Source organism: Rhinoraja longicauda, chromosome 44 (assembly GCF_053455715.1).
Source record: "Rhinoraja longicauda isolate Sanriku21f chromosome 44, sRhiLon1.1, whole genome shotgun sequence".
Classification (NCBI taxonomy): domain Eukaryota; kingdom Metazoa; phylum Chordata; class Chondrichthyes; order Rajiformes; family Arhynchobatidae; genus Rhinoraja; species Rhinoraja longicauda.
In genome coordinates, this window is record NC_135996.1 from 938,992 (window position 1) to 961,291 (window position 22,300).

At 50.4% G+C, this 22,300-nt stretch overlaps 1 long non-coding RNA gene and 1 pseudogene across 1 annotated transcript; one reads left to right on the top strand and one right to left on the bottom strand.

The window, feature by feature from the left end:
- Positions 1 to 22,300, bottom strand: part of LOC144612316 (tumor protein p63-regulated gene 1-like protein) — a 316,908-nt pseudogene that overhangs the window by 189,454 nt on the left and 105,154 nt on the right.
- On the top strand, positions 18,046 to 22,296 carry LOC144612394 (uncharacterized). The gene is made up of 4 exons (XR_013549661.1): positions 18,046 to 18,150; positions 21,237 to 21,324; positions 21,720 to 21,934; positions 22,187 to 22,296. It is a non-coding gene; the product is annotated as an uncharacterized LOC144612394 (long non-coding RNA).

Genomic DNA, 22,300 nt, shown 5'->3' on the forward strand with positions numbered 1-22,300 from the left:
GGCCCGCCCACACGCCGCTCCAACCGCTCCTGGGCCCCGCCCACACGCCGCTCCAACCGCTCCTGGGCCCCGCCCACATGCCGCTCCAACCGCTCCTGGGCCCCGCCCACACGTCGCTCCAACCGCTCCTGGGCCCCGCCCACACGTCGCTCCAACCCCTCCCGGGCCCCGCCCACACGTCGCTCCAACCGCTCCTGGGCCTCTGTGAAAACAAAGCCCGGCGCTCGGTTTTTAAACCTACCGCCCGGAAGCTGCTCCAACCGCTCCTGGGCCTCTCACAATCTCACCCACAAATCAGGGACAATGTTTACGCGTATACCAAGCCGACAAACCTGTATGTCTGTGGAATGTGGGAGGAAACCGAAGATCTCGGAGAAAACCCACGCGGTCACGGGGAGAACGTACAATTTCCACACAGACAGCACCCGTGGTCAGGATGGAACCCGGGTCTCTGGCGCTACTAGCACTGTGAGGCAGCAATTCTACCGCTGCAACATAACAGCGCCCTCCACAATAAGTCTTAACATCGGCGTCCTGCAAGGATGATCTCTACGATACTGCTTTTGCACTCGCTCTGATTTCGTCCGCAGGTTTGCTGTCGACACCACTGTGATGGGTCGGCTGTGGAACAATGATGAGGCGGAGTTCAGGAAAGAGACAGTGAACTTTACTGACATTATGTGTCAGAACAATAACCTACCACTCAATGTCATCAAGACGAAGGGACTATTTATTAAATTCTGGAAGCATGGCGGTGTGCATGCGTAAATCAGGATCAATGGTGCGGAAGTGGAAATAGTTGATCCATCCTTCCCCATCACCCTCTTCTCCTTCCTCCCTCCCCTTCACTCTCCTCTCCTCCCTCCCTCCCCTTCACCCTCCTCTCCTCCCTCCCTACCCGTCACCCTCCCCTCCCCGTCACCCTACTCTCCTCCCTACATCCCTCCCTCCCTCTTCCCCTTCTTCCCCACTCCCTCCCTCCCACATTCCCCTCTCCCTCCCTCCCTCCCTCCTCCCTCCCTCCCTCCCTCCCTCCCTCCCACATCCCCCCCTCCCTCCCTCCCACATTCCCCCCTCCCTCCTTCCCTCCCTCCCACCCTCCCTCCCACATCCCCCTCTCCCTCCCTCCCTCCCTCTCCCTACCTCCCTCCCTCCGTCCCTTCCTCCTCCACTCCCCCTCTCCCTCCCTCCCTTTTCCACCCCCTCCGTCTTTCTCTCTCCGGGTGACCCTCCTGCCTTCCCACCCTCCTCCACTCCCCCCACCCCCTCCCTTCATGTGACCCTCCTCTGCTCCCTATTCCATCCCAGTGAGTGTCTGAGATACAGGACGGTGCGGAGGGAGCTTCACTCTGTATATGTGTGTGTGTGTGCGTGCATGTTTGTGCATGAGTGTGGGTGTGTGTGTGAGTGTGCACGCGTGTGAATGTGCGTGCGTGTGAATGTGTGTGCATGCACGTGTGCATGCAACACTGAGTTCATTCGTTTAAAGGGACAAGCAACATCCCCCCCACCCCCATTCACATGAAGGAATGACAACTGAATGTCACGGTAAATACTTTTATTACTGTTAACAATGCAAGTTACTAGTATTATTATTACCACTATTCGAAAAAAAGCAAACAATTAATACATATTAGCAGCTAAACTGAAAGATGTTTGTATTCTCAGCTTCTCCATTGCCCAGCTTCTCTGGTGATTGTAGATCGAAGTGATGGAGCCGGGTCTCCAGGTGCTGAAACCAATTGCAATGGATTGCAACCGGATACTTTGTTTTACAGTTTCTTTAAGCACGGGTGTCTGTTTTGGAGTGGGGCGGTGGAAGATGGCAGGTTTCCTCTTTGGGTATTCAAGCGTGGTGGAGCTGTCATCTACTGGCCTTGGAACTGGAGCGCTCTCGATGCTGCTCTCCCCAATAGTTGTTGCGTCTGTGTCGGGTACAGTCCCTGCCAGTTGCTCCACGCTGTCACCTTGCTTACCAGGCTGCAGGATTGCCTTGGCAGAATGTTCTTTCGCTTTCTCTCATCTGCCTCAGTTCTGCAACAGGATAATGGACACCAAATGACAGAGAGCCTTTCTCAGGCTAACCCTCTGCCATTGCCTTTGATAGTCCTGCCACCTCCTGAGGCAGTTTTGCCTTGTCTCCACCAGCAGTGTTTCCTCCACTCTCCAAAACGTGGATTACTGCTGCTGGAGTGGTGTTGTGCTGAGCGTTACTTGCACCCGGTTTGGCTTTCTCATTGTCAGCGAGTGCGTTTCCTTCACCTTCACAGCGGTCACCTGGTCCGCATGCCTGAGGATTTCTGAACCCATTCATTAGGTAAGCGAACCAAGAGGAAAACATCATCCGCGCTCTTTAGCGACACTCAGAAGAGACGGAGCTGTGTCTGAGTGAAGGATCTTCAGCAGTTGCTGCTATTTATTGGTTGGAGAACAATTCCATTGTGATGAAGTTTCACGTCGACAATGGTCACCGTGGTGAAAACCGCAAAACAAAAGCAGTGCAACACCTGCCATCCTTTCCGTGGTCAATGGTCACAATGAGCAGATGATGCAAAACCATAGAGACTGAACTCAAAAGAAAAGATCGGTTTACTGAAGTTATAATGAACATCACAATGTGTTTCAAAAGCAACCATAGGAACAGCAAGTTTGAAATAAACGCTGAATATTTTGAACTGCTTATTTCATGTGTTCTTTTTTTAAATTTCAGATTTGCAACAGCTGCAGTTTTTGGGAACTGAGATCTTGTGAAAATCCATTGATCTGAACGTTAAAAGTCTGTGTCTACACTGGTGTTGCTAGACATAAATAATCCCACGTCACACGTTTCCTCTTATTAAATTCCACTGGTTATCATTTTCAGTGTCAAACTGAAAATGCTGCAAACATTCAGCAGGTGAGGCAGCACTAGTGGAGAGAGAAGCAAAGCTTTGTTCAAAAACCCTCCATCAAGTGTAGAAAAGAGACAAAAAAATGTTTCAAGCCGTAGAGAAATCGAAGTAATGGATGGCACATGGGGAATATCTCTGATAGGGCAAGACCAGCGTCACCATATGGATCAGTTGCAGGTGAGATCTGGTCAGTGTTTAACGTGACTATAGAGAGAATACACCAATGGTACAAAGGCTGTGAGATGAGGGCAGTAAGAGAGTGACAATAAAAAGGGACATGTAAAATCACAAATGCAGGGCATTGGGACATGTCCAGCAGGTCAGCCTGCGCTAATGGAGGGAGGGAATCTGAGCGAATATTGCAGGTCGATGACGTACAGGAGAAATGGCCAGTTCTGGTGCATGCAGAGAATATGAGGGACCTGATGTTGTAGAGTTCAATACTGAGCCCAGCCGACTGCATCATGCTGAGACAGAAGATGAGCAGTTCTGTTGAAGCACGGGCCTCTATATTACAGCGCAGGGGGGCACAGAGGAGGAGACGGGGAATTAAAATGGTGGGCAACTGGAAACACAGGGTCACCATTGAAAATAGGTGCTCCTCAAACTGATCATTAAATCTGCGCATTGTTTTCTCCAATGTAAGAGAGACCACATTGTTGAAGCCAAGGTATGTGGTGCAACATTCATAGCGTAATGTCCGCAGTTTGGTGCTGACTCGGGTTGTGTGCAGGGTGGTTCAAGGCCATGAAGGCTGGTGGAAGAAACTTCTCTTGAATCTGGAGATTACAATTCTCAGTTTCTTGTACCACCGTCTCAATAATAAGAGATAAGTTAGCGTGTACAGGGTGGTGTGGGTGTTTAATGGGGATAGTTTCCCTCTTAATGTCTCTAACCCATTCTAATACGTGACAAGATGTGTAAATAATATTCCAGAAGACGTTTAGACTGGTTCGATACATGTTTGGCGCTACTTTACCAATTTTCAATCCTATTCCTCCATTTCTTCCTCCCTCTTTCACCCCTCCTCCTCCCTTCGTGTGACACTCTCTTCCCTCCCTCCTCCACTCCCCCTCTACCTCCCTCCGTCCCTCTCTCCCTCTTTCACCCCTCCTCCTCAGTTCGTGTGACCCTCCTATCCTCCCTCACTCCTCCACTCTCCCACTCCCTCCCTCCATGTGCCCCCCCCCTCTCCTCCCTTTCTGCTCCCTATCCCATCCCCGTGAGTGTGTGAGATACAGGACTGTGCGGAGGGAGCTTCACTCTGTGCGCGTACGTATGCGCGTGTGTGCGCGTGTGAGTCCGTGACGGTTGTGTGTGCGCGTGTGTCTGTATCACCGGGTGCATGTGTTTAAAGGAACAACAACCTCCCCACTTTCACATCAAGGAATTACAACTGTATGTATAGGTAAATACTTTTATTATTGTCAACAATACAAGTTACAACTATTACTAGTACTATTATACAAAAAAAATTAAAAACTAATACATATTAGCAGCTAAACTGAAAGATGTTTGCACTCTCAGCTTCTCCGTTGCCCAGCTTCTCTCGTGCTTATATATCGACGTAATAGAGCCGGGTCTCCAGGTGCTGAATCCAATTGCAAGACATTGCAACCGGATACTTTGCTTTACAGGGTAGTTTGTTTGTTTTTATGTTATGATTGTTTTTGTAAAGCGCTTTGAGCTCCTGGTAAAGCGCTATATAAAATAAATGCTTATTATTATTATTATTATTACAGTTCCTTCGAGCACGGATGTCTGCTGTGGCGTGGGGTGGTGGGCGAGGGCAGGTTTCCTTTTCGGGTACTCAATGTGTGGTGGTGCTGTCATCTATTGGCCTTGAAAGTGGAGCGCTGTCGACGCTGCTCTCCCCGATAGTTGGTGCTTCTGTGTCGGTCGCTGTCCCTGCCAGTTGCTCCACGCTGTCACGTTGCTTCCTGGCCTGCAGCATTGCCTCGGCAGAACGTTCTTTGGCTTCTCTCATCTGTGACAGATCTCCGTGACGTGTTACTGAGGGTTGGTCAGATGGCCTTCACATGAGTGTCCGAGAAGAACATTGTGTTCACAGATGGAGATTTAATCAAGTACAATCTGCAGCCTTGCCAGCTCCTGTCCAGGTTCCTGATCGAACTTCTACAGAGAGAGGATTCAGACCGGAGCGCGGTGTACACCTTCCCGCACCTCACCATCCAAGAGTTTGTAAATTTGTAAATTTGTAAAAAACCTTTATTGTCACTACACAAAGTACAGCGAAATTAAAGCAGTCCAGATGATGCAATCACACACAGCAGACAGTACAAAGGATAAACCTTTATCCATAACAAGCTAAACCTAATCTACTGAATTAAACAAACTGACCTCTAATACAATATAGACAAAACAATTACAATACGGTCGAGGCAGTGTACAGTGCAATCAAGACAGCAAGTTATTGCACAGCAATGAGAGCTAACATATTGCAAGTGCCGTTTAAAAAAAAAAAGAAATAATGTAATTAAATATAAGGTGCGGTCGGTTGTAACATGTAATAAGTTTAGCAAATGTTAACAATATAAGTGCAGTAGAATGTAAACTTGTATTAAATTGAGGCTTATGTTTTCTGACAAGTAACACAGTGTTCCGATCAGTTCCGTTCCTTCCCTTCAGTTTTATGTGAGTGTCTGGCAGTGTTCAGCTCACGTATGACACTGGGGTAGAAACTGTTCTTGAGTCTATTAGTCCGTGATGTAATGGACCTGAACCGTCTACCAGAGGGCAGCAGTTGGAGCAGCTGATGACCAGGGTGGGAAGGATCCCTCAGGATGTTGGCTGCTCTGCTGAGGCAGCGGAGGGAGTAAAGTTCCTCTAGAGAGGGCAATGGGCAACCAATGATTTTCTTTGCAGAGTTGATGACCCTCTGAAGGGCTTTCTTGTTTGCCTCTGAGCTGCTGGTGTACCACATAGAAATACAGTACGTCAGCACACTCTCGATGGTGCAACGGTAGAAAGTCACTAGCAGCTGCTCTTGCAGGTTGTTCTTCCTGAGGATCCTCAGAAAGTAGAGCCGCTGCTGTGCCTTTTTGACTGCCGCTATGGTGTTTGTGGTCGAGGAGAGATCCTCAGCAATATGCGTGCCCAGGAACTTGAAGGCAGGGACCCTTTCCACACAAACCCCGCTGATATGCAGTGGTGTGTAGCCCATATTGTGTCTTCGGAAGTCTGTTATGAGTTCTTTTGTCTTGGAAGGATTCAGAGCCAGATTGTTTTCCGCACACCATCCTATCAGTTTTTGGACTTCATCTCTGTAGGCTGTCTCGTCATCTCCTGAGACGAGTCCAACCACAGTCGTGTCATCCGCAAACTTGATGATGGCGTTGGTAGGATGAGTGGGGGTGTAGCCGAACTTGTACAATTCCTCGCTCCAGGTCCCAGGGATATCCCGAAACTCCTCACTGAAGCCCACAGCACGGTAGACGGGCGAGTTGAGATATGTCACCTTTTTGTTTCTGGTCTCTCCTCCCCAGTGTCAGCTCGGGGCCTGGAGGAGTTTATGGGTCCATTTCCTCATCAGCAAGCCAGCGATCCCCACACATCAACACCGCCCTGCACAAACTGGGGATAATTTACACATACACCAAGCCAATTAACCTGCATACCTGTACGTCTTTGGAGTTTGGGAGGAAACCGAAGATCTCGGAGAAAACCCATGCGGTCACAGGGAGAACGTACAAACCCCATACAGACAGCACCTGTAGTCGGGATGGAACCGCGGGTGCTGTAAGCGCTGTACTCTACCGCTGCGCCACCGTGGTCGCATTGTATGAAACTTCAAAATGTGTGATTCCAAGACACTGGCGGGTTGGGCGGGGATCGCAGGCGAGGGAGGGTCACTGACGTGGGGACCATCAGTGCAGGTGTGGGGTGCGTCACTGGCGGCGGGGAGGGGGTTGGGGGGGATGATACACGCAAGGGAACCGTCACTGCCGGGAGAACTGTGGCTGCTCATGGACAAGGAATGGTGAATGCCACCATGAACACATGAACAAGACCTGGGCATAATCGCGGAGTAAACTCTCAACTCTCGGAGATAAGCCTCCGAATCATCCGTCTGCTCAGGTCGTTCCACTGAACGAATAGCAATTGGGGTTCGCTGATCTCGCTCTCGCTCCTCGGTAACCGCTTGGCTGGAAGGCGGAGAGACCTTTTCACTTTCCACTGTCCGGCCGGTAACTGTGAGCACGATCGACGGTGCGGGGAGTGTTGGTAGAGGCGAGCTCGCAAATTCCTCTTGTCCACCTCCGTAAGCGTTCAGGGGTGGTACGGACTGCAATATGGAATGAAGAACGATGGAACTGGAGGGGGGGGGTGCGTTGGGCGAGAGTGGGGGCGTGCTGTGCCGAGAGTCGGGGAAGATGTGGCGATGAGGGAGGAAGTCCCGTACGAAGGGGTGGTGGTGTGTGTGTGGGGGGGGGGGGGAGGGTTTGGGTTGGGTCGAGCAAGGAAGGTGTGGATGAAGTAATGATCGGGATTAGGGGGCACGGCTGGTACGGGCGAATTGGGGGCTGGGCGTATCGGAGCCCACGGAAGAGGGGTCTGTGTGAAGGGGGCGGTCCACGTTGGGAGGGGGAGGGATTGCGGGCGAGGGGAGCCGGCCAGGGAGGGGCACCGGCAGAGAGACGGGACAGAGGGTGTTGGGCCAGGGAGCAACCGAGCAAGTGGGAGCTTGCGGCGAAAGGGAGCCGGTAGAAGGAGGGGAGAAGGGGGGAAAGGCAAATGGAAATAGTGGTAAATGGGGGTGATATAGTGGGGCTGGGGGAGGGGGGAGGGGCCGGAGAGGGCGCCTGGCGGAGGGGTGCAAGGTGGAAATGCCGGGCGGATTGTGGATCCGGGCGATAAGGGGCATGGCGAAGGGAGTGGTGAAGAGGGTCCCATTAAGGGGTAGGTTGGACCATTGGGGCGGAACAGCCTGGGCGGGTAAGTCGGGTCGTGGAATGTCCCGCTCCGGGTAGCTGAGTCAGACAGGGGGCGCCGGGCGAAGTGGGAAGTGGAGTTCCGAGCGTGGGGAGCATTGGGGAAGTGGCGATGTGCGGAGAGTCCTCGGGTAGGAAGCGACGGTGGCTATATTGTGATCATTGGTATCTATATTTCACACCGCGCAGATTTGAAGCGTTACTTTACTACAGTGCATTCAGAAGGTATTCAGACCCCTTCACTTTTTCCACATTTTGCTATGTTACAGCCTTATATTAAAATTGATTAAATTCTTTTTTTTAATCATCAATGTACACATATACACCATAATAAAAAAGCGACAACAGATGTTTAGAAATTTTTACAAAGTGATTAAAAATAAGTAACTGAAATATCACATTTACATAACCCTTTGCTATGACACTCAAAATTGAACTTAGGTTCATCCTGTTTCCATTGATTATCCTTGAGATGTGTCTACAACTTGATTGGAGTCCACCAGTGGTAAATTAAATTGATTGGACATGATTTGGAAAGGCATACACCTGTCTATATAATGTCCCGCTGTTGACAGTGTATCTCACAGCAAAAACCAAGCCATGAAGTCGAAGCAATTGTCCGTAGACCTCCGAGACAGGGTTGTGTCGAGACACAGATCTGGGGAAGGGTATAAAACAGTTTCTGCAGGATTGCAGGTCCCGAGGAGCCCAGTGGCCGCCGTCATTCTTAAATGGAAGAAATTGGGGACCACCAGGACTCTTCATAGAGTTGGCCGCCCAGCCAAACTGAGCAATTGGGGAAGAATGTCCTTGGTCATGCAAGTGACCAAGAACCCGATGGTAACTCTGACAGAGCTCTAGAGGTCCTCTGTGAAGATGGGAGAAACTTCCAGAAGGACAACTATATCTGCAGCATTCCACCAACCAGGCCTTTATGGAAGAGTGGTCAGACGGTTGCCACTCCTCAGTAAAAGACACTTGACAGCCCGCTTGGAGGTTGTCATAAGGCACCTAAAGGACTCTCAGACCATGAGAAACAAGCTTCTCTGGTCAGATGAAACCAAGATTGAACTATTTGGCCTGAATGCCAAGCGGCACCGCTCATCACCTGACAAATACCATACCTACAGTGAAGCATGGTGGTGGCAGCATCAGGATGTGGGGATGTTTTTCAGCGGCAGGAACTGGGGGACCGGTCATGATCGAGGGAAAGATGAACGGAGCAAAGTACAGAGAGATCCTTGATTAAAACCTGCTCCAGACCGTTCTGGACCTCAGACTGGGGCGGAGTCAACGCAGGAGTGGTTTGGTAACAATGTCTTTGAGTGGCCCAGCCAGAGCCCGGACTTGAACGTGATCGCATATCTCTGACGGGACCTGAAAGTAGCTGTACTTCGACGCTCCCCATCCAACCTGACAGAACTTGAGAGGATCTGCTCTCAAGCGAGAAGAATGGGAGAAATTATCCAAATACAGGTGTGCCAAGCTTGTAGCGTCATATCCAAGAAGACTTAAGGTTGTAATCGCTCCCAAAGGTGCCTTAACAAAGTACTGAGTAAAGGATCTGAATACTTATGTGAATGTGATATTTCAGTTATTTTTTTCCAATTAATTTGCAAAAATTTCTAGGCACCTGTTTTCGCTTTATTGATTATGGGGTATTGTGTGTAGATTGATGATAAAAAAATGAATTTAACCAATTTTTAAATAAGGCTAACGTAGCAAATGGTGGAAAAGTGCAGGGGTCTGAATACTTCCTGAATGCACTGTAAATAATGGAATCAGTCACTGAATACAGCGATAACAGTTGTCAGTGTTTCACAGGCGTCGGGGAGACGTTGAGAATCACAGGGTGTGTCGCTATCCGTATCTGTGCACGATACCAACAACGTTAACTCACAATACGTCATTGATCGTAAACAAAATGTGTTTGAAAATTAGTCCCGACTTGAAACTAATCTTTACATTCTATATTGGAAATGAATGAATCGAGACGTCTCAGACGGTGACGATTAGATTTAATATCAGATTAGCGTGCACTGGGTGGACCGAGGTCGTGTCCAGTAAAAGTGCAGAACTTCTCTGTTTTCTCAGAATAGAAGAATGTTATTGGGCCATTTTACCTTTCGATACACAGTACCTCAACATTTTAACGAACGGAGTAATGGGAAAGCTGATCGCAATCTTCAGTTCCTCTCTAAATTTGGTCTGAGTCACTCCGTAAATAAAGGTGTTTGCGCAGCAGCTGAGAAGCTGAACGGCATACCCCACTTCCTTTGCATAATAAAGCCGGATAGACGTCTCCAGGTCTGTGTAGAGACATCTCATGAGAATGAAGACCAGCGTGGTTGTCGCCCAGCACAGAAGGGAACTCGCAGACAGAGTGAAGAGGAGAATGATGGATTGTCGCCGGGTCTCCATCTCAGGATCTCGCTGCTTGCTGCCATTCCTCTGTCACTTAAGCGCCCGGCGGCGTTTGCTCGCCACTAGGATCCGACTGACAGTCAGTGAATTGAGAGTCAAAATGAGGAAGAAAGGAAGCAGCGGGTTCAACAGTATGTCCATCCAATAAACAACCTGGAACTCTCCAGTATCACGAAGCGAGGGTTTACTTCTACACTCCCAATAACCGGAATAATTAAATAATATCGTCATGTACCGGAAATAAAAAGGTATGTTCTTTAGACAGAAGGCGACGCAGATTGTGCCAATAATCAATCCCGCAATTTTTGGGGTGCAGTATTTTGTCTTAAACTTAGCCCAGCAAATGGCCACAAACCGATCGAAGGTGAAAGCGACCGTAAGCCACACAGACCAATCTAAAACCACCTTGCAAAAGGTATAGTGACAGAACGGAGCATTTCTAAGAACCATGAGCAGGTTGTACAAAGATGAATCATGAAAAAACGGGTACGATTTGTATGCATGAATCATTTCGTACATCAGGACTTCGATGGTCATAACCATTAGATCCGCCGCAGCCATCGACACGAGATAGCAGGTGATGCATTTGGAGAGACCACACTTTCCACGGCAGAGAATGACGATTGCAAGCAGATTAACTTGAGAGGAAGAAAGTAAAAGAAACAACGTGATAAATTGCAACAGACAATCAACGCGCTTCTGAAAAACAAATTTCAGGACATTTACGCCTCGTGGACATCCATAACCTCGGCGCATCTGTACAACCAGAATGGGAATAAATGGTCTCATTTTCATAGCTCCGATGAAGTGCTTTATACCGGTCATTTTACTGTGGTCCCTCGCAGGGATTACAGCCCCCGCGCGTATTCACCAGCAATGTGTTAACAAACACCCAAACCGATGAAGCGGGCGGGGAGTTATGTAGCTGTCGAGCAACAAGACGTCTTTGAAACTTCGCCTTGGTAACTAACTTGTCAAATTTTAACGGTTAGAGACGATTTCAATATAAAAGCAAATTAGATCAGATTTAAAAATAAAAGATCGGGTACATTTACCCCCAACATTAAGGCTACAGCGAGAAGTTTGGATCGTGTTGCGGACATGCACAGTTTGAATTGCGTCGGTGCATTTTGAAGGCACTCGAACGACATAGGAAGTCTTCAAATAATTCGGATGAGCGGTCGCATTGCAGCCCATGACAATAAGGGAACATGTCCGCATTTCCATGGAAATTGTTGATCATCTCCGATGAGCTAGGCTCGAGAGTAGAAACATAGAAACATAAAAAATAGGTGCAGGAGTAGGCCATTCGGCCCTTCGAGCCTGCACCGCCATTCAATATGATCATGGCTGATCATCCAACTCAGTATCCTGTACCTGCCTTCCCTCCATACTCCCTGATCCCTTTAGCCACAAGGGCCACATCTAACTCCCTCTTAAATATAGCCAATGAACTGGCCTCAACTACCTTCTGTGGCAGAGAATTCCACAGATTCACCACTCTCTGTGTGAAAAAAAACGTTCTCATCTCGGTCCTAAAAGACTTTCCCCTTATCCTTAAACTGTGACCCCTTGTTCTGGACTTCCCCAACATCGGGACCAATCTTTCTGCATCTAGCCTGTCCAACCCCTTAAGAATTTTGTAAGTTTCTATAAGATCCCCCCTCAATCTTCTAAATTCAATCGAGTACAAACCGAGTCTATCCAGTCTTCCTTCATATGAAAGTCCTGCCATCCCAGGAATCAATCTGGTGAACCTTCTCTGTACTCCCTCTATGGCAAGAATGTCTCTCCTCAGATTAGGAGACCAAAACTGTACGCAATACTCCAGGTGTACTCTCACCAATGCCCTGTACAACTGCAGCCGAATCTCCCTGCTCCTATACTCAAATCCCCTCGCTGTGAATGTCAACATACGATTCGCTTGCTTCACTGCCTGCTGCACCTGCATGCCTACTTTCAATGACTGGTGTACCACGACACACAGGTCTCGTTGCATCTCCCCTTTTCCTAATCGGCCACCATTCAAATAATAGTCTGCTTTCCTGTTCTTGCCACCAAAGTGGATAACCTCACATTTATCTACGTTATACTGCATCTTCCATGCATTTGCCCACTCACCTAACCTATCCAAGTCACGTTGCAGCCTCCCAGCATCCTCCTCACAGCTAACACTGCACCCAGCTTCGTATTATCCGCAAACTTGGAGATGTTGCATTCAATTCCCTCGCCCAAATCATTAATATATATTGCAAATAGCTGGGGTCCCAGCACTGAGCCTTGCGGTACCCCACTAGTCACTGCCTGCCATTCTGGCGGCACGGTAGCGCAGCGGTAGAGTTGCTGCTTCACAGCGAATGCAGCGCCGGAGACTCAGGTTCGATCCTGACTACGGGTGCTGCACTGTAAGGAGTTTGTACGTTCTCCCCGTGACCTGCGTGGGTTTTCTCCGAGATCTTCGGTTTCCTCCCACACTCCAAAGACGTACAGGTATGTAGGTTAATTGGCTGGGTAAATGTAAAAAAATTGTCCCTAGTGGGTGTAGGATAGTGTTAATGTACGTGGATCGCTGGGCGGCACGGACTTGGTGGGCCGAAAAGGCCTGTTTCCGGCTGTATATATATGATATATGATATGATATGATTCTGAAAAGGACCCGTTTGTTCCTATTCTTTGCTTCCTGTCTGCCAGCCAGTTCTCTATCCACATCAATACTGAACCCACAATACCGTGTGCTTTAAGTTTGCATACTAAGTACGAGACGAAAAATTAGTATAACTGAATTGCCACGCCGGTCGACATTTAGTAACCTAGCAATCACTATGTGGTGAAATAATTCTAAATACAAAAGGGCGGAAAATGAAGCAACGCCACCAGCGAACTGTTGATAATGAATGGAACTTCAACAACAAATGAAGAGTGAGGAAAATAAAAACAGGATACAATTATTTCGCCAGTCTGACGTCGTCAATTCCCCGTAATTAATCTGTTGCAAGAAGTGCTTACCAGGGATGCCAATCGCGGTAAGAAGGGAGTAGAATATAATGGAAAAATCGTCCATCATATCCTGCTGTTGGAGGGTTCGTTTCTGTCCAGCTCTGCCGGAGGCATGCGTTATCGAAATCAGCAAATTATTCAAAATGCTTCCAATAGATTAAAAAAAAACAGACATCAGAAATTAAATGCAAACGAACACAGTAAATGATCTCTGTTGAATTCCATCCAATCCAACTGTTGCACAGATCTGTGGTTCCTTTTATGAGAACGTGATTGAGCTTTCGGTGCGCCCAGCCCGTTCAGTCTGCAGTGTTGTTCAGATCCCGAGATGACCCTCATTTATAGAACTCAAGATATGCCTGATCTTGAAAATTACCCAGGTTTGCATCTCCTGCTGACGGGCGCAGATCTTGGGACAGTCACAAACCAGACAATCTGTTAATTTGAAGAACGATGTTTTCCTTGCATTCAAAAAATAACATGTTAAATCAGTACAATGAAGTGTCAAAAATGATTCATGAAGGTGATACAGGAAATGGAGTAACAGTTGAGAACATAGAAACATATAAAACAGGTCTAGTAGGAGGCCATTCGGCCCTTCGAGCCAGCACCGCCATTCATTGCGATCATGGCTGATCATCCACAATCATTGTGATCATGGCTGGTCATCCACAATCAGTAACCTGTGCCCAACTTCTCCCCAAATCCCTTGATTCCACTAGCCCCCAGAGCTCTATCTAATTCTCTCTTAAATTCATCCAGTGATTTGGGCTCCACTGCCCTCTGTGGCAGAGAATTCCACAAATTCACAACTCTCTGGGTGAAAAAGTTTCTTCTCACCTCAGTTTTAAATGGCCTTGTAGCGCGTCGATAAAGGCAAGGAGCCAGGTATTTTGGGAAGGTATATTTATTGTATCGTGGGTCTCAGACGGGTCTAGTCTGCCGGGATGGCTTGGCGCCCAAACCTTGTCCTTATATACCTGAGTCCAGGACCGCCTCCCGGGACTGGTCCATTCCCGTGCCGAGGGGTCGGTAGTAGTATGGCCCGACCCTTGGGAGCCGCCACAGTACCCCCCCCAGATCCGGAGGCACGAAACGCACTGGTGGTCGCACAACCCGACCGGACCGCGTACGGTAATCGGTCGACAGAGGGGCCGGCGGAGGCACGGTAGCGCAGCGGTAGAGTTGCTGCTTTACAGCGAATGCAGCGCCGGAGACTCAGGTTCGATCCTGACTACGGGTGCTGCACTGTAAGGAGTTTGTACGTTCTCCCCGTGACCTGCGTGGGTTTTCTCCGAGATCTTCGGTTTCCTCCCACACTCCAAAGACGTACAGGTATGTAGGTTAATTGGCTGGGTAAATGTAAAAATTGTCCCTAGTGGGTGTAGGATAGTGTTAATGTACGGGGATCGCTGGGCGGCACGGACTTGGTGGGCCGAAAAGGCCTGTTTCCGGCTGTATATATATGATATGATATGATATGATTGGAGGGACAGGCGGTGGGACCCGCAAAGGGGGGCGACCTCGTGGCCGAGGCTGGGCCACCCGCACCGGTTGGTCGATGTCTAAGTGGGCCGGCTTCAGGCGGTCAATTGACACGGCCTCCGGCCGGCCCCCCATGTCCAAAACAAAGGTTGTCTGTCCGTGCTCCAGCACCCGGTACGGGCCTTCATACGGCCTCTGGAGTGGCGCCTGGTGGGCGTCACGGCGCAGGAACACAAAGGCGCAGTCCTGGAGGGCCGATGGCACGTAAGGGCGGAATGTCCCATGGCGGGACGTCGGCACGGGTGCGAGCTTGCCAACTCGCTCTCGGAGGCGATGTAGGGTGGATGAGGGCGGTTCCTCTCGCCCCGGCAACGAGGGCACAAACTCCCCAGGCACCGTGAGGGGAGACCCGTAGACGAGCTCCGCTGAGGATGAAGCCAGGTCTTCCTTGGGGGCAGTCCGGATGCCCAGCAAAACCCATGGTAGCTCGTCCATCCAGTCGGGGCCGGCGAGTCGCGCCTTCAGCGCTGCCTTCAGCTGCCGGTGGAACCTCTCCACCAGGCCGTTTGCCTGCGGGTGATAGGCCGTGGTGTGGTGCAGCCGCACCCCCAACAGGTGGGCCATGGCCGACCACAGCTCGGAGGTGAACTGTGGCCCCCGGTCCGATGAGATGACCACCGGCACACCAAAGCGAGCAATCCAGTGCGCGGCCAACGCACGAGCGCATGTGGCCGTAGACGTATCAGCCAGTGGTATGGCCTCCGGCCACCGCGTGAAGCGGTCCACCACCGTGAAGAGGTGGGTGATGCCCCGGGACGGCGGGAGCGGGCCCACAATGTCCACGTGCAGGTGGTCGAAACGGCGGCAGGGTAGACCGATCCCTTGGAGTGGCGCCCGGACGTGGCGTTGAATTTTAGACGTCTGGCACGGAATGCAGGTGCGGGCCCATTGGCCAACCTGCTTGCGCAGACCATGCCACATGAAGCGCGCAGCTACCAATGAGATCGTTGCCCGGATGGATGGGTGAGCCAGCCCGTGGACCACGTCGAACACCCTCCTGCGCCATGCGGCCGGGACGATGGAGCGCGGCTGACCTGCCGACACATCGCAAAGTATCGTCGTCGCTCCGGGGCCGAGGGGAACATCCTCAAGGCGGAGGCCAGAGATGGCAGTCCGGTAGGCGGGCATCTCCCCGTCCGTTAGTTGGGCCTCCGCCAGGGCAGAATAATCAATGCCGGGTGCCACTTCTAACACGGCATTGATGGCGGGGCGAGACAATGCGTCGGCCACCCGGTTTTCCTTCCCCTCGATAAAGCGGATGGAGGTGGTGAATTCTGATATGTAGGCCAACTGGCGCTGCTGTCGGGCGGACCATGGGTCGGAGACCTTTGCCAGGGCGAAAGTGAGCGGCTTGTGGTCCGTGTAAGCGGTGAACGGGCGGCCCTCCAGAAAATAGCGGAAGTGACGAACGGCCAGGTACAGGGCGAGGAGCTCGCGGTCGAAAGCGCTGTACTTCCTCTGGGCGTTGTCGAGGTGCCGGCTGAAGAAGGCCAGGGGGCGCGAACCCCCGTCCGTGAGTTGCTCCAGTACGGCACCAACCGCCAACTCTGAGGCGTCCACCGTAAGGGCTGTCGGGGCATCCTCCCGTGGGTGAACAAGCAGCACAGCCCGAGCCAGGGCCTCCTTCGCGCCGTCAAAGGCTGTTACGGCCTCGTCGGTCCACACGACGGTCTTACGCTTGCCCGCCAGCAGCTCGTATAGCGGCCGCATGATGTGGGCCGCGGATGGCAGGAACCGGTGATAAAATGCCACCATGCCGACGAACTCCTGCAGGCCACGCACCGAGGATGGACGGGGAAACCGGCGGATGGCGTCTACCTTGTCCGGCAGGGGAACCACTCCTTGCGAGGACACACGGTGGCCGAGAAAGTCGATTGTGGCCACGCCAAAGCGGCACTTGGCGAGGTTTATGGCCAACCCGTGTTCGCTGAGCTGCTGGAAAAGCTGCCGGAGGTGGGCACAGTGCTCCTGCCGCGAGCGGCTGGCTACCAACATGTCGTCAAGGTAGACAAATAGGAAATCCAGCCCGCGACACACGCCGTTCATTAACCGCTGAAATGACTGCGCGGCGTTCTTGAGGCCGAACGGCATCCGTACGAACTCGTAGAGTCCGAACGGCGTGATGATTGCCGTCTTGGGTACATCCTCCGGGTGGACCGGGATCTGGTTGTAACCTCGCACCAGATCCACCTTTGAAAATATCGTGGCCCCAGCCAAATGGGCGTTGAAGTCCTGGATGTGGGGCACGGGGTATCGGTCCTCGGCGGTAGCGACGTTCAACCGCCGATAATCCCCGCAAGGCCTCCAGCCCCCGTTTGCCTTGGGGACCATGTGGAGTGGAGATGCCCATGGGCTGTTGGAAGGGCGGACGATCCCCAAGGACTCCATCGTGCGGAACTCCTGTCGTGCCAGGCGTAGTTTCTCAGGCGGGAGTCGGCGTGCTCGTGCGTGGAGGGGTGGGCCGGTAGTTGTGATGTAATGGTACACCCCATGCTTGGGGGTTGACGACCGGAATTGCGGGGCCATAATATCCGGAAAGTCCGCCAGCACCCGAGCGAAATGGGAGTCCACGGACGACAGCGGGCGTATAATGGGGTCATTCAGCCGCAACGCGATGGGCTCCATCGTGGCGGAGTGGACCAAGCGCTGCTGCCTGACGTCCACGAGGAGAGAATGAGCCCGCAGAAAGTCGGCCCCGAGCAACGGCTGGGAGACGTCGGCGATCGTAAACAGCCACGTAAAATGACTGGCGCCGAAAACGATGTGGACCGTGCGGACGCCATATGTCTGAATAATGCTCCCATTTGCCGCGGTGAGGATGGGCCCCCACTTCCCAGAACGAATGTCCAGCGGCGAAGGGGGCAGGACGCTCAGCTCCGCCCCGGTATCCACGAGGAAGCGGCTCCTGGAGCGCCGATCCCAGGCGAAGAGGCGGTGAATCTGGCCGGCCACCGCAGGGACTATTGGTAGCCGGCCCCGGCGTTTCCCGGAAATGTGCACGGCTGGCGGCATTGTCGGGCTGCCGCACCCCAGCGCTGGTGGTAATAACACCAGTACCTCTTGCTGGTGCTGGCTGGAGCCTGCTGGTGTGGGACTGCAGGTGCACGACCCGCAATGGCCACCGGGGGCGATCTCGCAGGCCTCCGGGACGTAGCTGTCACTCCTTCCACAGCTCCCCCGCCCGACCGGAGAACATCGGGCGCTTCTCGAGTGACGTTTAGCGCACTGACGTCATCATGGCGCGCCGCACACAGCGCGTCCGCGCGCCTGCCGAGGGCCCGGGTGTCTGCAAAGGAGGCGTCGGTGAGCTGCAGGCGAATGTCGGCCGGCAGCAGGTGCAGGTACGTATATTCAAACATCAGGCACGGTCTGTGCCCGTCGAGCAGCGCGACCATCTCCTTCAGGAGGCTAGATGGGCGCCGGTCACCGAGGCCTGGCATGTGGAGGAGCCTTTCGGCCCGCTCCATTCGGGTTAGCCCGTAGGTTTGGTGCAGCAGCTCCTTAAGGGCTTCATATTTACCGTCGGCCGGTGGGTCCTGGAGGAACTCCGTTACCTCTTCGGCCGTGTCCTGGTCAAGGGCTCCCACCAGGTGGAAAAACCGGGTGTTATCCACTGTGATGCCCTGCAGCTGGAACTGGGCCTCCGCTTGGTAAAACCAAACGCGAGCCCGGGTGGTCCAGAAGGTCGGGAGCTTGATTCCTACCGCGTCGACAGCTGGGGCCTGGTCGGCCTGCGAGCCGGACGGGCGGTCGGATTCTGTTTTTCTGTCCATCCTAATGAATGGACCGTCGAGGTCACCAATGTAGCCCGTCGATAAAGGCAAGGAGCCAGGTATTTTGGGAAGGTATATTTATTGTATCGTGGGTCTCAGACGGGTCTAGTCTGCCGGGATGGCTTGGCGCCCAAACCTTGTCCTTATATACCTGAGTCCAGGACCGCCTCCCGGGACTGGTCCATTCCCGTGCCGAGGGGTCGGTAGTAGTATGGCCCGACCCTTGGGAGCCGCCACAGCCTCCCCTTTATTCTAAGACTGTGGCCCCTGGTTCTGAGCCCCTCAACATTGGGAATGTTTTTCCTGCATCACACAACTGGTGTACAGGTGATCATTGTTCGGCATAGACTCAGTGGTCCAAAGAGACTGTTTCCACACTGTATCTCTAAACTAATATAAACTACAGAGAAAGTTCAGACAAACAAAGGTACAAAGGGCTCTACATGTTTCACATTCAACACACCAGGGTCAATTTATCAACAAAACTGCATGTCTTTGGAACGTGGGGGGAAATTGGAGCAGCCCAAGCACTAAAGTGGATGGTATTGTACATAATGAAGATGGTAGTGAACATTTGCAGCAAGATTTTGATCAGTTGGTCAGGTGGGCCATGGAATGATTGATGGAATTTAATACAGAGAAATGAGAGATGTTGAATTTTGACAAGTTTAACATGGACAGGACCAACACAGTGAATGGTAGGGCTCTGGGGAGTGTTGTAGAGCAGAGGGATCTCGGAGTGTAGGTTCAAGATTTCTTGAAGGCGGAGTCACAGGTAGATAGGGTGGGCAAAAAAGGCTTTTGGCCCATTGGCCTTCATCAGCCAAAGTATTCAACATCGAAGTTGAGAGGTCATGTTATCAGACGATGAGACCACATTTATAGCATGTATTTCAGTTTTGGGTACCAATTGAAAGGAAGGATGTTGTTAAGTTGGAATGGGTACAGAAAAGATTGACAAGGATGTTGCCAGGACTCTGGAGTCTGAGCTATAGAGAGAGGTTGAGCAGGGGAGTGCAGGAAGATGAGGGGTGATATTACAGAGGTGTACAAAATCATGAGAGGAGTAGATCAGATAAACACACAGTCTCTTGCCCAGAGTGGGGGAATCGAGAACCAGAGGACACATGTGAGGGGGGATAAAGTTAATAGGTCCTGAGAGATACCTTTTTTACTCATTAGATGGTGGGTTTATGGAACGAGTTGCCAGGGAAGGTAGTTCAGGCAGGAACTATGTCATACTTAATAAATATTTGGACAGGATAGCTTAGAGGGATATGAGCCAAATGCAGTCAAGTGGGACTAGTGTAGATGGAACATATTGGTCGCCGTTGGTAAATTGGGCCAAGGGCCTGTTTTCACGCTGTATACCTCCATGACTCTGACACCTGGGGAAACACCATGCGGTCACAGGGAGAACTTAGAAACACTGTATAGATAGCACCCATGGTCAGGAATGAACCCTTGTCTCCCGCGCTGTGAAGCAGCAACACTACCACTGCTCTACTGTGCTGCTCTAAATTGTAACGTTCAGTTTGCACTCTCTTTCCTTTCACCGTTTGCACACCCTGTTGTAGTCGGGAATGGTAGACACAAAATGCTGGCCTAACTCAGCAGGACAGGCAGCATCTCTGGAGAGAAGGAATGGTTTGATTGTCTTCATGCATGCTATGAGTTGCCTGGATGGCACATAAAACGAACCGAGTTACACGTGGTAATAATGAACCAATACCAATACTATACAATGTCCCAAGCAATCTCCATTGCGGTACAACCATCACTTATGCCCATGAGCCAAATTAGATGTAGGTCAACACCACAATGGCAAAAGGAATATCTTGACGAAGCCTAATTATTTGAATGACGATTCACAAAACTCTTTAAACAGTACCAATAGGCAATCGTTCCAATGAAACGTTGAATCAATTCATTTTATTCATTAAGTCGACCATTAATGATTCCTTGAACATAGACCAACACAGCAGAGGGATGGACCCTTTGGTCCACATTCCTTGAGCCGAACATGATGTCAAGTTAAAATGATGGCATCTGCCTATACACCAACTGCAGATGTCCCAGCACAGATCTCTGCAGAACTCCACTGGTCACAGACATCCAACCAGAATATCTTCCTTCCACCACAACACTCTGTCTTCTGTGAGTCAGCCAGTTCTGAATCAATACGACCAAGTCACTATGAATTTGATGCATCTTAATCTTCTAGATCAGCCTACCATGAGAGACGTAATCAAAAGCCTTCCTAAAATCCATGCACACAACATCCACCACCCAACTTCAATCTCCTTCGTCACCCCCCAGAAATACACTCATGTTCGTAAAAAAAAGACCTCCTGCTGCGTATAAAGTCGTGCTGGCTATCCTTAATCAGCCTATTCTCTTCTAACTACGAATAAATCCTATCTTGAGGAATTCAATAGTTTCCCTACCACTGATGTGAGGATCACTGGTCTAGAGTTCCCTGGATTCTCTCCACTTCCCTTCTTAATAGTTTCCAAGAGAGAGTTGGAATTAGCACTTAGGACTAACGGAATCAAGGAATATGGGGGAAAAGCAGGAATGGGGTACTAATTTTGGATGATCAGCCATCATCATATTGATTGGCCTAATCCTGCACCTATTTTCTATGTTTCTAGGTTAAACAAAAGAACATCATTGGCCATTCTCCAGTTTTCCAGGGCATCACTTGTGATTAAAGAAACAAAGATCCTTGTCATGGCCCATGTAATCTCCTCTCTTGCCTCCTTCAATAACCTGGGATAGATCCCATCTGGCCATGGGACCTATCCATCTTAATGCTCTTCCACAGCCTCAGCACCACCTACTTCTCAACCTCAAACTGCCCCAGCATATTTGTAATGACACTTCATGCATGCAAAAAAGACATAAACTAGAAATATTAAAACATAGCCATAACACAATAACAATAACTGAATTAAGCATTAATGGCTTCTACATACCGGCCCCTAATTGTTCTGCGTATATAACGAAGCAATTACTAATAGATATCAAAGGAGCTATAAAAGCTTAATATTCATCCAATAACAAAACAATATTCATTACATATACATCAGCGTACAAATTTATTTCGCAATTCTTCAATCTTCTTCACCTTCCAGAAGCAGGCATATCTTGGTTATTGGTCTTACCGAAATATTGTCCTTAGATTGAAGTCGTACCGTATGCACAAAACCTTTAATGTCCGGCACAATCTCCAGTATCCTGCCCATCAACCAAGAACCTCGTGGTGCCGTAGAATCAACCACCAAAACGTTATCACCTGGAATAAAATTTCTTCTCACTCTCAACCATCGTTGACGTTCCTGAATTAAAGGTAAATATTCTCGTGTCCACCTTGACTTTCAACATGTCAGGATCCATTTCCAAACTACTCATAGCAGTCCGAATTTCTTTCTCTTACGAGACCACTGCAAAAGCATTGTTCTTAATTTAAGAAACCAAGCCATCACAGTCTTCAATCTATTCCATAATGAAAAGTAAGTAAGTGGATAATTTGTAGATAATTTGTGGAATCTAGCGGATCCTTACTAATGACATTCACTACAATGTCTTGTTTGACCTCCAGATCATTGCCAAGGATTTCAGTTTCCAGCTTAAACGTTGGCCATTCACTGTCTGGTCTACAGAGAAACTCTGGCCCGCTGATCCATATCTTATTACTTAAGAAGCGGCCCGCTGT